Source organism: Lethenteron reissneri, chromosome 4 (genome assembly GCF_015708825.2).
Source record: "Lethenteron reissneri isolate LAM-NWPU_2019-01 chromosome 4, ASM1570882v1, whole genome shotgun sequence".
Taxonomy (NCBI): Eukaryota; Metazoa; Chordata; class Hyperoartia; order Petromyzontiformes; family Petromyzontidae; genus Lethenteron; species Lethenteron reissneri.
This window is the reverse complement of record NC_083782.1, coordinates 3,286,420-3,303,052: the sequence shown is the minus strand read 5'-3', so window position 1 is coordinate 3,303,052 and position 16,633 is coordinate 3,286,420.

Genomic DNA, 16,633 nt, shown 5'->3' with positions numbered 1-16,633 from the left:
GCCGAAACGTTGCCCATTTCTATATTTTTTTCCTTTGCAAGCCAAAGTATTGTGTGACCGACATCCGTGTTGACTTTTGCGTTGGTTTATTGTGTTTTGTGCACCAATGCCAACGAAGCGACAGCGTCAGCGTCATCAACGTAATTTGTTTAGTGTTTATTTCATGTTTGTGCATTAGCATGCCTACAAAGCTCACACGTCGTGTACGCGTTTCAACATGAAACAAACGTATGCGAGCGGGGTGCGGGGGCGGACTCTTTCCTCTCCGTAAAAATGATTCTGTTGAAAGAGCGATGCATGTCATGAAATAAATAATTAACTGCATAATGACGGCTTGCTGTTCAGCAAGTATCTTCTAATAGTAACAACCTGGATATCTTATATATATATATAAAGTGAAACATTGTCTGTTTGTGGGTTGTTTATGTCTGTCAAAAACAACCCCCTAACTTCTCGTGGTGCCGAACGGGCAACGCTGTCGTGTACAGTGCTGTGGGGAGGACGGCCAATTCCGATTGGCCTTTCCCCTCAGGGCATCTATGACCACCACAGTGGCCAAATGGGGGCTCTGGACGGGTGCGAGAGGCTGGTAACCCCTCGACCTTCCATAAATTACCACAAAACCACGTAAAAATATCTAATTAATAAGCTTGTGCCGGAGGCCCCGGGGGAACAGGCGTCTATGACGTCTCCTGGCCAAACCAGGAGATTGAATCTTTACCCTCGGGGCTCCTCCAGAAATAACAAAAAGCCACTACAGATAGCCACGTAGAATGTTCGAATGCTCACTGCAGAGGAGAGGCTGCCACTCCTCTGTCGGGAGCTGGACTGGTACCGCCTGGATCTCTGTGGCATTCAGGAGGTCCGGTGGACCGGCTCTGACTCTTGTCACCATTAAGGGTGGACAGTCTTCTACTCGGGGCAGGAGACTACCAAACAACAGGGAGTGGCTCTCCTTCTGAACATAAGAATGAAGGGGGTGTGGGAGCTTGGCGGTGAGGTGTGGGAAGCTGTAAGCCCCAGGCTATTTTTGGCTCGTCTTTCCATCAACCGGAGGCGAGGAGTGGTGGTCGTGGTTACTTATGCCCCCACCGAAGACGAACATCCATGGAGGGATGCAGGCAAGGCCGATGAGTCAGATGCCTTCTATGACCTCCTGTCACAGGTGCTGGCTAAAGTGGCCCCACGTGATAGAGTCATCTTGTTCAGTGACTTCAATGCTCGAGTTGGTAATGATGCTGGCACCTGGTCTGGAGTGATTGGAAGGCATGGGCCAGATCAGCTCAATAACAATGGTAGGAGGCTGCTAAATCTTTGTGCAGTCCATGGGCTTGTAATTATCAACACACTGTTCCGGCATCGGCGCATCTACACAACATCATGGACGCATGTCGGGTCCAAGCAAGAACATCTGCTGGACTACATAGTGACGGAACAACGGATGCGGGCCCATGTCCTTGACACCAGGACCTACCTTGGAGCTGATCTGCCCTTTGACCATCGATTTGTCATCTGTAAGATGCGCCTGCCATTCTTCCACTCTGGTGGTGGGTGTACGCCCAGGACCCCATTCAAACCTTAGGTGGCCTGGTCTCAGCTAGCTGATGAAAGTTGCAAGCGAGAATTTAATCAATTCTTGCGGCTGGGATTGGCATTGTCCCACCCTCCTCCTGAAGTCGAGGGTAAATGGGCGAGGTTTAGGCAGCTGCAATGGCTGCTTTGGGTACGGGGTTCAGACCTCCCCAGAGACTCTGGCTGACAGAGGAGGTGTTCAGGATGGCTGAAAAAAAGCGACAGGCTCACTCTAATCGTCTACAACATCCCACGCCAGAGAATGAGGAGGCTTACCTCAGCCTTCGCTCGGAGGCTCGGAGAGCTGTGAGGCGCTGCAAGGATGGGTGGTGGTCGCGGGTTGCTGAGGAGATGGAGTCTGCCTCAATGGCCCATGATCACAAATCCCTATTTAACTCCATCAAAAAAGTAACCTGCAGCACCACACCTATTACCATCATTAGGGGAAAAACGGTGATCCAATCTCCGACCACCAGAAACAGGTTTTCAGATTTGATGAGCATTTATGTGAAGTCCTGGGGGAGGGGAAATCCCTTGACATGGAAAACATCGTGGGACAAAGTGGGGATGATCCTGCTGAGGCTGCGGTGCCTCAAATATTGGAATAAGATGTCACCCCCTGTGAGTGGCTGGCTGAGGTGCCATCTGTTTAAGAAGTACTAAAGGCGATCCAGAGTCTGAGACCAGGAAAGGCACCAGGCAGAGATGATCTCCCAATCGAAATGCTGAGGGAGGGTGGTGTTTGTGCACAAACTGCCCTACATGACATCATAACAAGTCTGGACCACTGGATGGGTTCTGCCGGATTGGAAGGATGACCTCATGGTCCCCCTCTTTAAGAAGGGGGACCGCACAGACTGTAACAACGACAGGGGCATCTCACTCCTCAGTGTGCCGGGAAAGGTCCTAGCAATAATTATTCAACATCACCTTGCCAGGCACGCTGAGAAGAGGCTTGCGGAGCCTCAATGTGGTTTCAAGAAAGGGCGGTCCTGCACAGATGCCATATTTTCTGTCCGTTTGCTACAGCAGAGGTGTAGGGAATTCCAACAAGACCTACATCTTTGTTTTATTGACCTGGTCAAGGCCTATGATTGCCATCAGTAGGCCTGGGCTCTGGGTTTTTCTTTGTGCTTTCGGAGTCCCTGACCCTCTGCTCACGATCAATAAGGACCTTCATGATGGTGAGCGGGCCCGGGTAAAACTACGTGGCCGGAGTCGGAGCCATTCCCTGTTCACCTTGGGGTCCTCTGGCTACCACATTATTTAACATCTTTTTCGACCATGTAGTTCGAGAAGCCTTTGATGGCTGTACCAGAGGAATTTCCATCTGGTACAGATACAATGGGAGGCTGATCAATGCCCGGGTGCGGTAAAGGGATGGCTCCCTATTGGTCAACCACATTATGTATGCCGAGGATCTGGTAATTGCCGCTCACTCAGAGGACGAGTTGGAGGAGATGCTGCTGAAACTGGAGCGTGCCACTAAGAGGTGGGCAGTCTGCCAGCTGTCCTGACTGAGAGTTGTAGTTACCCTTTTTGTACCCTGTGAAGGCTGACAATAAATAATACCTCCTACTCCTAGTGTCGCTGAGTGTTTCACTACATTATTTTTAATTAAGCATTTACCTGTATTCACATATCAGCTGTCACACATATATATATATACATAAGAAAGAAAAATATATGTACATATTCGTCATGAACACTGTGACCTTGAAAGGACAAATATATATTGGGCAACGTTTTGGGAAATGGCCCTTCTTCACTGCACACACAGTGGTCAGCGAGATAAAATATACTGTACTATATATAGATAGGTAGTGAGTCATTGATTAATATAAACTTGAATTATGTTATAGAAGGGATAAAAAGCTAAAATAGTTGATACATGAGCATCGAGTGTCCATTCCTTATTACAAACCAACATTTACAATTGAACTTGCAACAGAATTATAAGAATGTCCACACACTTTGATATGTTTACTTCTTGATGGACTTTTACATCACGATAACATCAACAACAACAAATTGTGATGCGCCGCACAGTATTCGCTTGGGGGCCGTCCATAAATTACGTCACGCACCTGGGGGGGGGCGGGTGGTCAGACATTTGTGACGATGTGTGACGATGGGGAGGGTTGAGAAATGTGACGTCACGTCAAAATGCGCAACTTTAAATAAATATAGCCAACTCGTTCTACTTTATTAAATATAATTTTTTATAAATGTTTTCTCCTACAATATCAGAGTGCAGCACCACAGTTTAAAGCGATTTGAAGCATGTTTTTTTTTTTTGGGGGGGGGGCAGAGCTTTGTGACGTCATATTTGAGGGGGGGGTGTGTGACTTTTCGTGACGCCGTGTGACGAGGGGGGGGGGGGGTCAAAAATCGTCAAAAATCGGGTGATGTCATTTATGGATGGCCCCTTGCCCGCGACGAGAGAGCGACCGAGAGGCGCCAGGAACAAGGCGGACGGTGAAGGCAGCCACCGTGGTGAGCCGGCGCCAAATTTCTCCCCAAAGCTCTGTGGTCCTCTGTGTATAGATATGTTATTGGCCGCTTAATGAGTGTTTTTTTTTATTCCGTCCTAATTGTCGCAACACCAGCCTAAGCTTGCAGGACGCCTTACGGTTGCTGGACACTCTGGTCGGCAGGCCGTCGTCCCCTACACGTTCTTGATCATGCTGATTATGGTGATAACAACAATGCTGACGATGATGATGTTTTAAAGAAAAAAATTGCGGGGAGCGTCTTATAAACCGGTAGGTGCGTGTGTGCCCGTGTTTGACCGGATTTGTATAAGTTTAAGCACAGTGTTTTTGGGTGCATGCTGTGTCATACTCTCCGGAGCATCGTATAACCCACAAAATACGATATGTGTGACGAAATAAGAAAAGCCCATACTCTTTGGTTCTTTCGGTAAAGTCACGTAGGTAGAAAAATAAAATAAAACACAAAATAATAAATCACGACGTTTCGATCACAACACAAGCGGTCGTTTTCAGGCGGAAAAAAATATAATCCAGCAGTAGAACTGCTGAACCAGCGAGAGAGCTGTGACAACAAGAGGTGATTTATGTGGCGATGGGCAAGCAAGCGGGGTCTGAGCTGGAAAGGAATTCCATCCCCGGACGCAAGCACGTCAGTTGTGTTAATGGGGCAGAGTAGGGAGAGAGAGATTAGGGAGAGAGATTAGCATGAAATGAGCTTCCGTCACCGCGTAAGAGTATCATCCCCGCATATGCGCACAACAGCAGCAGCGTCATTGGGAGATTGTTGTCACTGCTCTCTCGCTGGTTCAGCAGTTCCACTGCTGGATGATTTTTTCTGCCTGAGGACGACCGCTTGTGTTGCGATCGAAGCGTCGTGATACATTATTTTAAGTTTTATTTTATTTTTCTACCTACGTGACTTTACCGACAGAACCAAAGAGTATGGATTCCTGCAGTCACGAAAGCTTCAAATCAAAAAAGCCCCATTGCAATAACATTGCAACAAACTGTGTTTGAATATAACAGCATTTTAAATCGAATTTAATCATTACTTGTGTAATGAAACTCGACTGCTGGCTGGTAAGTTGCATTTCCTCGCAAACCTCAATTAAATTTCAGGGCGATTTAAAAAAAACTTTTTAACTTGTACGCCGATCCAGAGGCGCCAACGTGAAGCAAACACAACGGACGTTCACGCCGCAGCAGTGCGGAGGGGGCTGCTGGCACGAGTCCGTGGCAAGGTAAACAAATGGGTATTCGTCAGAGCTTGGCCATGCGTGTGCATGGGAATGGCCCCACTAAGCAGCTGATGGGGCATAAGGGGGGTGGACTATTTCGGGATCGCTGGGTTTACACGTCGGGTATTTGTGTTAAATCTTCCCTGGTTTTTAGCCGCCCGCTTGCCGCCGCGGCGGTAAATGAATTCTGCCACAAAATCCGACTCCTCAATTGTACGGCTGCCGCTCAAATCTCAAACACTGCCCGCAGATTAGAATGAACGTGTAATGTCACCACGAGCTCATGCGATGTGTGCGTGCGTGGTTGAATGAGGCCTGACAGCTCCTCACTGAGCCAATTTGCGTCAGAGTAGAGGGTTAGTTTCCTGCGACGAGCAAGTTATTTATACGTGAAACAACTCAACGCATTTGTCAATAACACTGTAGTCTTAAAAAATATAAAAATGTAATAGGCAACGTTTCGGGCAGTGACCCTTCTCCACAACATATAAGAGAGACTAGAGAGTCCATAACCAAAGCATTTTTTTTTACATAAGGTTACCAAAGCCTGCCCTCTGCTGTAGAGTGAACGTTAAAGACCTTGCAACATTATCGTTTACAAGAGATCACCATGTCTTTTTTTGCCTTAAAAAAATGGACAGGCATTTGTCAATCCTTTGCTGGATTAAGGCCTTCCCGTACCGTGTCGGTCATCGGAAGTGGGGGGCGATTGACTGACTATACTTCACTGCGCTGATCAGTACGAGTTAGTGAAGGAAGTGTGGTCCAGGACCGCTTCAGATATCACTCACCACTGATGTTAGCCTGTGCCGGGAATCTAACTTAAGTTGCTGGGTTCTTAGTGCAGCGTCTGTGCGCCAGCTACTGCGCCACCTTATCAAAGTTAACTCGTAATTTATTACGGGGTAAAATAAAATGAGTATCACTCGTCACAAAGTTAACGGTCCCCCTACTAATAGACCGCACTGCACCACGGTAATGTGGAGTTTCTGTCATTTGCTCAGGACTGCCAATGTGGATGAGGACAGCCCAATATTTGTTCCAAGTGGTGATAGCGTGACGCTACCGAAAAGTGTCATGATCAATCATCACCATCATCCATGATCAATCATCACCATCATCATCCACGATCAATCATCACCATCATCCACGATCAATCATCACCATCACCCACGATCAATCATCACCATCATCCACCATCAATCCACAGCTGGATGATTTCCTCCGCAAGGCGTCGCCAAACTCGGATGATTGTTGCAACGTAATAACCCACCGAGCATCCTGTAGGCGAGCTGATTTTATTTCAACACGTCGGCTTTCGTGACCAATAATATTATCCATAATTATCCAATAATAGAGGTGTTTGGGTCGTTACTGGCGAAATGTCGTATGCGAATTGTAAATGTTGTGGGTTTACTCTCCAACAACACACTGGTGTGCTGAACTAGTAACTAATTGGCATGTTTTGTTCACGTGACATACCTTACTCATTGACAGTGTCGGATTTAACGACACATTAAATTTTACGTGATCTAGTTCAAAAACCTCTATGATGAGCTGATTGAATTGCTCCATCTCCTCCTTCGTGTACGTCCCCTGGAGCGCGTCACAATCCTTGGCCGCCATTCTATTATTGTTCTTGACCATCGCCCCTTGCAGTGACATTTGCGAACACATCACGTGCCTCTTCTGCTGCCTTTACTGCTGGCTACCATTTCGATTTAAAGCTTTCGTGACTGCAGTGATTCATCTTCTTGGTTCTTTCGGTAAAGTCACGTAGAATGGAAATAATACAATAATAAAAATAAAACATAATGAAATAATTCTCACGACGTTTCGGCCACAACGTAAGCAGCCGTCCTCAGGTGGAGAACAGGTCTGTCGAGAAGACTGTCGAGAAGACAGACCTGTTCTCCACCTGAGGACGGCTGCTTGCGTTGTGGCCGAAACGTCGTGAATTTTTTTTTTATTATGTTTTATTTTTATTATTTTATTATTTCCATTCTACGTGACTTTACCGAAAGAACCAATAAGATGCTGGCTACCAGGCAAGTATCGAGTGGACGATAATAAGATCCTGTTGCTGACCTGCAAGGTTCTCGATTGCCGAGCCCCACACTATTTACAGCAGCCGATTCCGTGGCTGAGTCTCCGACGAGTCCGCTAAGATCTTCGAATCGCCTTCTGCTCAGCACTCCGTGGTCGAAGCTCATTTCCTGTGGTGATCGGGCTTTGTCCAGCCCACCTCCCAGACTGCGGACCACGTTGTGCCCTTTGCTAACAAGAAGAGCCTCGTTGGACGTGCAGTATTTAAGTCCGCCTTGAGATCTCACCTCTTTAAATTGGCATTCGGAGGCATGTTCTGCCCATTTTAACTCGGTTCTGCTTATTGCCTGCTTTCCATACACGGCACGCAGTGGGATCTACGGATGAAGTGCGCCCTGCAAATGTTAATTATTCTTATTATTGTCTTGCCCAAGCCCACTTGCAATGCTTCACATTTTGAATGAATTAATTATTCGGCAAACGTCACCCAATCCACGTGCTACTCTGTCTTGCACCTCAGTGTAATCCGAAGCATTCATCAACTTTTCATGTTTGATCACGCACGGTTCAGTTTGTGTTCCATACTTTGCGTCAACGACAGCAATTTTGAACTCAGTCACATTCGTCACCACTGCACCAACGCAGCGCCACCAAAGGAGACGAGAAAAACACTCCGTTTATGATGACCGTGTCTGAAAGCAGGCAATTGTACGCACCGATTAAAACATTCCTTTTTCTCGGCACATTGCTGCGTTACTCTTCATGATCAAGTTCGGCTTTTTTTCTTCCAAAGTACACAACTCCAACCCGCTCACCGTGTGCCTCTTTATTTGACCGTTCTCACTCCGGCTGGCCAGCCCGCGAAACGTCTGTCACCGCATTTCAGCTGCGTCCTTCACATAGAACGTGCAATAAACGAAGAAAGCAAATGACTGTCCACACGCAAAATGTGCAGCTTTACCTGCTTGTGATCTCACGGACCTGCGAGAGAATATACGAAAAACAAACAATGCAAGCACGGACGTAGATGGATCACACCCGCTGCTAGCGAATTACAAGTTAATACTGAGCCCTTTCGAAAGGCACTCCTCAAAAACACATTTGCAGGCGCCGCATTAAAATGCAGTAAATAACCGTAAAGACGCTGGCTGGGAGCGAGTTAGGTAAATGAGTTTGGTGGAACAATGCAGTCTCTGTGAGACGGGTTGGCACATATCCAGATTACACCGACAAATGTCTACATTAACACACATATACCCTTATTGCCTTCACAGACTGTTGGGTCAAACTAGTGTTAGCGAGCACCTATGAAGTTCGGTATCGGCACATGAGGGGGAGGGTGTGTAAGTTTACATATCCGCACGAGGTACTGGGGCTAGCGGGAAGGGAACTCGGGTCGACGGGTTCATAGCGCAGGGTGATAACCACTATGCCACCGTTCCCCACACTTTTATAGAAGACAACGTTCCCCCCCCTATCGCCTTTACAGACTGTTGGGGCAAGTGCAGTTAGCGAGCACCGGTGAAGACGAGTACTGCACAGGAGGGGGCTGGGTGGCCAGCACAACGCCCGACCGCCTTTGTCTCCCCAGTGTCGATGTTTTTGCACACCGCAGCAAGTTCTCATTTGAGACTGAGTCGCCCTAGGGAAGGCCCAGGACCAGCTCAGATTATTGCCACGGGTGTTGGTGGCCGTGAGCGGGAAGGGAACTCGGGTCGCCGGGTTCGTAGCGCAGCGTGCTAACCGTTGTGCCACCGCTCCCCACACTTTGATACACACTCTCACACACACAAACAAGGTGCATACTAATTTTGTTCATATTCCGCGAACATAAGGCACAGTGCTTGCAAATTTTTTTTCGAAGTGTACGTACGTGCGTAGGGTTTGTTTATTTTTAATGAACAAATGTTCACCTTAATTGCTACACGATTCTGTAGAAATGTGCTCGGCAGTCAATTTACATTTAGCGGTATGATTAATTAAACAAACGGATCCATTTTTTATTTAGTGGCTCCATTGAGCATGACGTCCATTTAAAAGCAATAGATATGGTCGGCCGTCCTTATGGGAATGATCAATTTAAAGGCCACCCGGAATTGGATAAGTTAATCTATAATGCAGTGCGTAAAAGAGGGGGGTATACGCTCTTCATGTCCACCCTCTTGCATACAACACCAACCATAACCACCCCTCCGATGAGTACGGTTGGCTACGTATGGTGCGAAAGAAGTTCAACATGCACACATGCCGCCACGGTTTGACGCGTACATTTTTTATCTCTCTTTAAGTGATCTCTCACTCAAATGAGCATTGATGCGTGGCTTGTCTCCTTCCAACAGCCCTCAGCTGGTGTTTTCAAGTTCACCGTTCCTATGAGAGGAGCAAGTCCATTCCGTAGGAGAACCACCGATGGCTTCCCCACAAAGTGGTGCGGTATATTCTGTTATCTTCCCCAGAGAGATCATGGGCGACGTCAACCCCCCAAAACGAGGATTTGAACTTACAAATTCCGACTGAGAGGGCCAATCACCGAGGTGGACATTGAAGTGGTTTCTACGATTTTGGCGACCAAGGGGAAGGCCTAAGAGCAGATGGTGCTATAACTGTGAGGACAGATCTTTGCATCTCTATGGATCTATGAGTCTATAGGTCTATGTGAGTGTATATGTGTCTACGTGAATCTATGGGTGTCCAAGCGAGTCTACGGGCCTCCTTGAGTCTATCGGTGTCTGTGGGAGTCTATGTGTCTCTGTGTGAGTCTTTGGATCTTTAACCGACCCTATGGGTGTTTAACACGTAGGCTTTCGCGACCAATGTTATTCATAATCAACGATTTTTGGGTTTAGATCGCGTTTATTTATAAATGTGTCGTAACCCTCCACCACCCGACACGGCCAATCAGTAAAAATGTGTCACGTTGACAAAGACAAATAGTTCACTGCTTTAGCCCACCGGTGTGTTGAAGCAACAACATTTACAATTTGAGTACGACGTTTCGCTGGTAATTGCAATCAGCATCATCGGGCAGAATTGCATCGGGCAGAATTGCCCGATGATGCTGATTGCAATTACCAGCGAAACGTCGTACTCAAATTGTAAATGTTGTTGCTTCAACACACCGGTGGGCTAAAGCAGTGAACTATTTGTCTTTGTCAACGTGACACATTTTTACTGATTGGCCGTGTCGGGTGGTGGAGGGTTACGACAAATTTATAAATAAACGCGATCTAAACCCAAAAATCGTTGATTATGACCCTATGGGTGTCTACGTGAATCTATGGGCCTCTGTCAGTCTATGGGTCGCTGTGTTAGTTTATGGGTCTCTGTGTAATTATGTGGGCCCTTGTGTGATTCTTTGGGCCTCTGTATGAATCGATGGGTCTCTGTGTGAATCGATGGGTCTCTGTGTGAGTCTATGGGTCTTTTTTGTGAGTCTATGGGTCTCTGCGTGAGTCTATGGGTCTCTGCGTGAGTCTATGTGCCTGTCTAAGAGCAGATGGTGAGATGAGACTGTCGGGGCAGATCGTGGAGGTCGCTGCGCTGCCTCCACTGTGCCAACAGCTGTGGGATCTGGCGGAGGATAACGGAGCTTTGGCAATGAGGGACGGTGACATCAATGGCTCAGGCCACGACGACGTATCGATCTTTTACCGTGGGGAGCATTGCCTCCGCGCGCGTGTCGTGCAACGTGCGTGATGAATTACGAAGGGCGTGTGCTGGCTCGATCTGTTTTGAAACTTTAAGCAAACACGAGCAGGTCTCCTGCTTGTGCCGCCTCGGATGTACTATCACACTAGCGGCTGCATAAGTACACCCCTTGCGAGCGAGGTCACCTGTGCTTATATCAGAAGTAGTGTGCTCATGTCAGACGGCGCCATTCGTTTCCCTGCCCAGCCCAACCAGTGTACTGTAAGCACGTGTCACTTATAACAGAACTGTGATCATGTTCGGTGTGCTTATGTCCAGCCTCTGCGTGCTAAACTCAAGGCAGACGGACAGGCAGATGCAGGCTTGGATGTACCGTGCCATTGTTGTGGTTAAGAATGAAAAAAAACACACACTGGCTTATAAATAGGGAGAATATAAATATGTATGTTTGAAAAAATACTTCATTAGCAAATGCACCTGGGGACCTCTCCTACATATCAATTACTCTTAAATAGATTACAAGATGTTTTCTTTCGCTGCCCTGGTGGTGGGCCTGGTCCCTAGCTGGGAGCCTTGGGTCCAGCTTGGGTTGAACACGTACATTTGCAGGCGCGACTGCATCAGTTTGACATTAAAGACTAGCTGTACTACCCGGCTTCGCCCGGGACTTGTATCTACCACGGCCGGCCGCCTTTGTCTCCCCAGTGGCGATGTTAATACGCTACAGTAGTTAAGTTACTCGTTTGAGGCAGAGTCGACCTAGGGGAGGTTCAAATAATCGTCACCGGTGGTGGCCGTGAGCGGGAATCGAACTGGGTTTGCCGGGTTGGTAGCGCAGCGTAGCGTTAAGCACTACACCCACCGCTCCTCACACACCACACACGCACAGACACACACACAGACACACACACAGACACACGCAGACACACACAGACAGAAACACACACACAGACAGCACGCTAACCACTACACTACCGCTCCCCACACACCACACACGCACACACACAGACACACACACAGACACACACACAGACACACACACACAGACACACACACACAGACACAGGCAGCACGCTAAGCACTACACTACCGTTCCCCCTACACAACACACGCGCGCGCGTCCATTGCTGCAGACACACACGACTTTCAGGGTGCATACGGCAGTAAACGACTGAAATAATAAAGCGGCAATGCTGTGTAAGGAACGCCTTAGACCCGCATTCTACATTTGTGTAATGCGAGCGTAAACACACAAACACACACAAACACATACACAATACACACACACATACATGCAGACACACAGACAGACACATAACACACATACATACACACACATACAAACACAGAAACACATACACACACATACATAGACACACACATACATACACACAAACACATCCACAGACGTACATACACACATACATACAGGCACGCAGACATACACATAAACACATACAAAAAAACCCACATACATACACACACACATACATACACACAAACACATGCACACACATACATACACACATGCATACAGACACACAGACATACACATAAACACATACACACATACACATGACCCGGCTTCGCCCGGGACTTGGATCCACCACGGCGGCAAAACCGACATACATACACACACAGACATACACAAAAACAAATACACACACATACATACACACATGCATACAGACACACAGACATACACATAAACACATACACATGGCCCGGCTTCGCCCGGGACTTGGATCTACCACGCCCGGCCGCCTTTGTCTCCCAAGTGCCGATGTTAATACGCCACACCAGTTACTCGTTTGAGGCTGAGTGGACCTAGGGGAGGTTCAAATAATCGTCACCGGTGGTGGCCGTGAGCGGGAATGGAACTGGGTTCGCTGGGTTGGTAGCGCAGCGTAGCGTTAAGCACTACACCCACCGCTCCTCACACACCACACACGCACAGACACACACACAGACACACGCAGACACACACAGACAGACACAGACAGACACACACACACACAGACACACAGACAGCACGCTAAGCACTACACTACCGCTCCCCACACACCACACACGCACACACACAGACACACACACAGACATATGCAGACAGACACAGACAGACACACACACACACAGACACAGACAGCACGCTAAGCACTACACTACCGTTCCCCCTACACAACACACGCGCGCGCGTCCATAGGTACACATACACGCGCTTGCTGCAGACACACACGACTTTCAGGGTGCGTAAGGCAGTAAACGACTGAAATAATAAAGCGGCAATGCTGTGCGAGGAACGCCTTAGACCAGCAACACATTTGTGTAATGCGAGCGTAAACACACAAACACATACAAACACATACACACACATACATACACACACATACACACAAACACATACACACAGACATACACATACACACAAACACACACATACATGCACACAAACACATACACAATACACACACACATACATGCAGACACAGACAGACACATAACACACATACATACACACACATACACACACATACATAGACACACACATACATAGACACACACATACATACACACAAACACATGCACACACGTACATACACACATACATAGAGACACGCAGACATACACATAAAGACATAAAAAAAACCCACATACATACAGACACACATACACACAAACACATACATACACATACATACACACATACATAGAGACACACAGACATACACATAAACACAAACACACATACACATGACCCGGCTTCGCCCGGGACTTGGATCCACGATGCCCCGCCGCCTTTGTCTCCCCAGTGACGATGTTCACACACGACAGCAGTTACGCTTTTGAGGCTGAGTGGACCTAGGGGAGGGCCAGGTCCGTTTCAAATAATCGTCAGCGGTGGTGGGCGTGAGTTGGAATCGAACTGGGGTCGCTCAAGCAGCTTAATGACTGTTTGTACAAAGAACATATAAATAATCGATTATAATAACCAGGCAAGAGTCCACATTATAGACTGGCCAGTACACGCACTCAGCTTCATAAGCAGGCTAGAGTGTACATGATAGAGTGGCAGTACGCTCACCGAGCTTAATAAGCAGGCTACAGTGTACATGATAGACTGGCAGTACGCTCACCCAGCTTAATGAGTATTTGTACAGTGAACATTAAAGTAATCGATTGTTGGCGCGTTGGGTTTAAAAGTAATATTAATAGCACACATTGTGGTGGGGGTGTAGTGAAGAGTAGGAAAAACTTTGATGAATTTACCTCAGAGTGGCGTGGTGGGTGTCGAGGCCTAGTAGCGTGCAAAGCCTGCGGCCTCGCCTAAAATTGTCGGCTTGGAAGAGGCAGGGTACGGGTGGCGTTCCTTCCCCCCCCCCCTAGCGCTCCAACAATACTGTGTAATGGCTATTATTTAATTAAATACGGAGCTTATGAAAGTGGCGAAGGCGTGGCTAGCCGTTGGCAGGGGCAACCGCCGTCCAATGAAACTGCAGCCCTTGGCGAAGGCGTCGCTAGCCGTTGCCAGGTCCAATGAAAGCGGCGAAGGCGTGGCTAGCCGTTGCCAGGGGCAACCGCCGTCCAATGAAAGTGCGTATGGGCCGAAATACACACACACACACACAGACAGACAGACATGAACGATTTTATATATATAGATAGCCCTGACATGTCCTTCTCATACCACTGCTATTAAAACTATTCAACTTTTTATTTTACCAGGTAAGGCCCACTGAGATGTAAATATATATTTTTTCAGAAGCGACCTGGCTATCACTAATGATAGCTCCATGAAGTGGCTTATCACGTGGAAATTTATAGCAACCAAAATACTCTGGACGACCCGGATAAAAATTCACGCGACCACAGGGAGAACACGCAAACTCCAACTGTATAGGCGTCAGGGTCGGGATCGAACCCACGACCTCCATCCATACCAGGCGAGGGTTTGCACATCTCACCACCACGGGAAAGGGTCCCCACTAGAAGCAGCTTTAGAAACCTTATAGGGCGTATCTGGCCTCATCTCCCATGTAGAGTATACGTCTTGGAAAAGGTGGAAGTACCCACACTTCACCTCACCACACGTGACCTCTGATCGACCAAGTGCCATATAAAAAAAATCCCAAAATATGTATGTATGTTGAACTTCTTGCGTGGTTAATGCAGGTTAGACGCCTTATATTGGTGTCTGTATGGTCTTTGAACATCTTAACACCTGTATTTACACCTGGAAGGTTAAATCCTGTTGATATTCATAGATATATCAATATCTCGACACTGGCAAAAGGGTCCCATCGCTGTGGTGAACCAATTTATAATTTCCGGGTGGACAGAGGGGAGCGTGGTTGAATAAACCCGCCCCCGTTGAATTTCGATTTGAAGCTTTCGTGACTGCAGGGATTCATCTTCCCACCTCCTACACATTCCACAAGTAGTGACTAATCCCATATCTGCATTTCCCATAAATTTGCTAAATTCCTCTGTTGATATGCAAATTCCTTTGTCAAGGCGCCCTTCCTCCCCTTACCCAGCTTAAATATACGCTGCCAAGCCTGGTGGTGTTCATTCAGATGCTGTCTTGCCGACAGACCTGTTCTTCACCTGAGGACGGCTGCTTGCGTTGTGACCGAAACGTCGTGAGAATTATATTTTATTATGTTTATTTTTATTATTTTATTATTTCCTTTCTACGTGACTTTACCGAAAGAACCAGGAAGATGAACCGCCCCCGTTGCGTCAACTACCGAGGCTCGGGGGTCGATTTACACCGGCGACCTCTGGGCCACGCGTCCAGTGCGCCAACCACTGGCTGTCCCATGGCAGCATCTGAGGTGTTTTGCACGTGAACGTGAATAATTGTGAATTCTGCGTCCATCGTTTGTTGTCCGCCGTTGACTTCCCCGGCCAAATTTGAGCACCGAGGCGGTGGTTCGTCTCCACTCGACAGCTCTGAGCCAGTGGTGAAAGTTCCGCATTGCGATGACGGGGGGCGAGTCTGTCCGTAGGACAACAACCGTTGACTTCCCCACAAAGTGGTACTCGCTTTATTTATCCTGGATGGATGATGGTCTGACCCCCCAACCCGAATGTGAACTCAAAACCTTCTGATTCTGAGTCAATTGCTCTACTGCTCAACCACATGGCGCGTTTCGGAGCGTGTCTATGCGTAACGATAATTGGGTTGTCTTTGATTAATATTTAAAAACATGTATTTTATTAGGTAAAGTTTGATATATGAAATTAATGTATGTATACGCATACATGTATATCATTAGCAAACTTTTGAATGCATAACATTTTGACTTGCAGTTTGCGGCTACTGTTAATGACGATGCTTATCAAGTTATTTTCAGTCTGCTTTTACAGCTCGGCAGATGCAGTCCTTGAAATATAATTTTGGCAGAACTAAGATTGTGGATTATACGTGAAACACATTCGCACAGCTGATGGCAGTTCGCGCACGCATGTCAGTAAGAAATATTGAAAATAGCAAATAAAGGGATGACGATGATGACGACGATGATGACGACGATGATGATGACGATGATGACGACGATGATGACCACGACGTGTGATGGATGACAGCGATGACGGAACGGGTGCCAAAGTAGAAAACAAAACAAACATGAA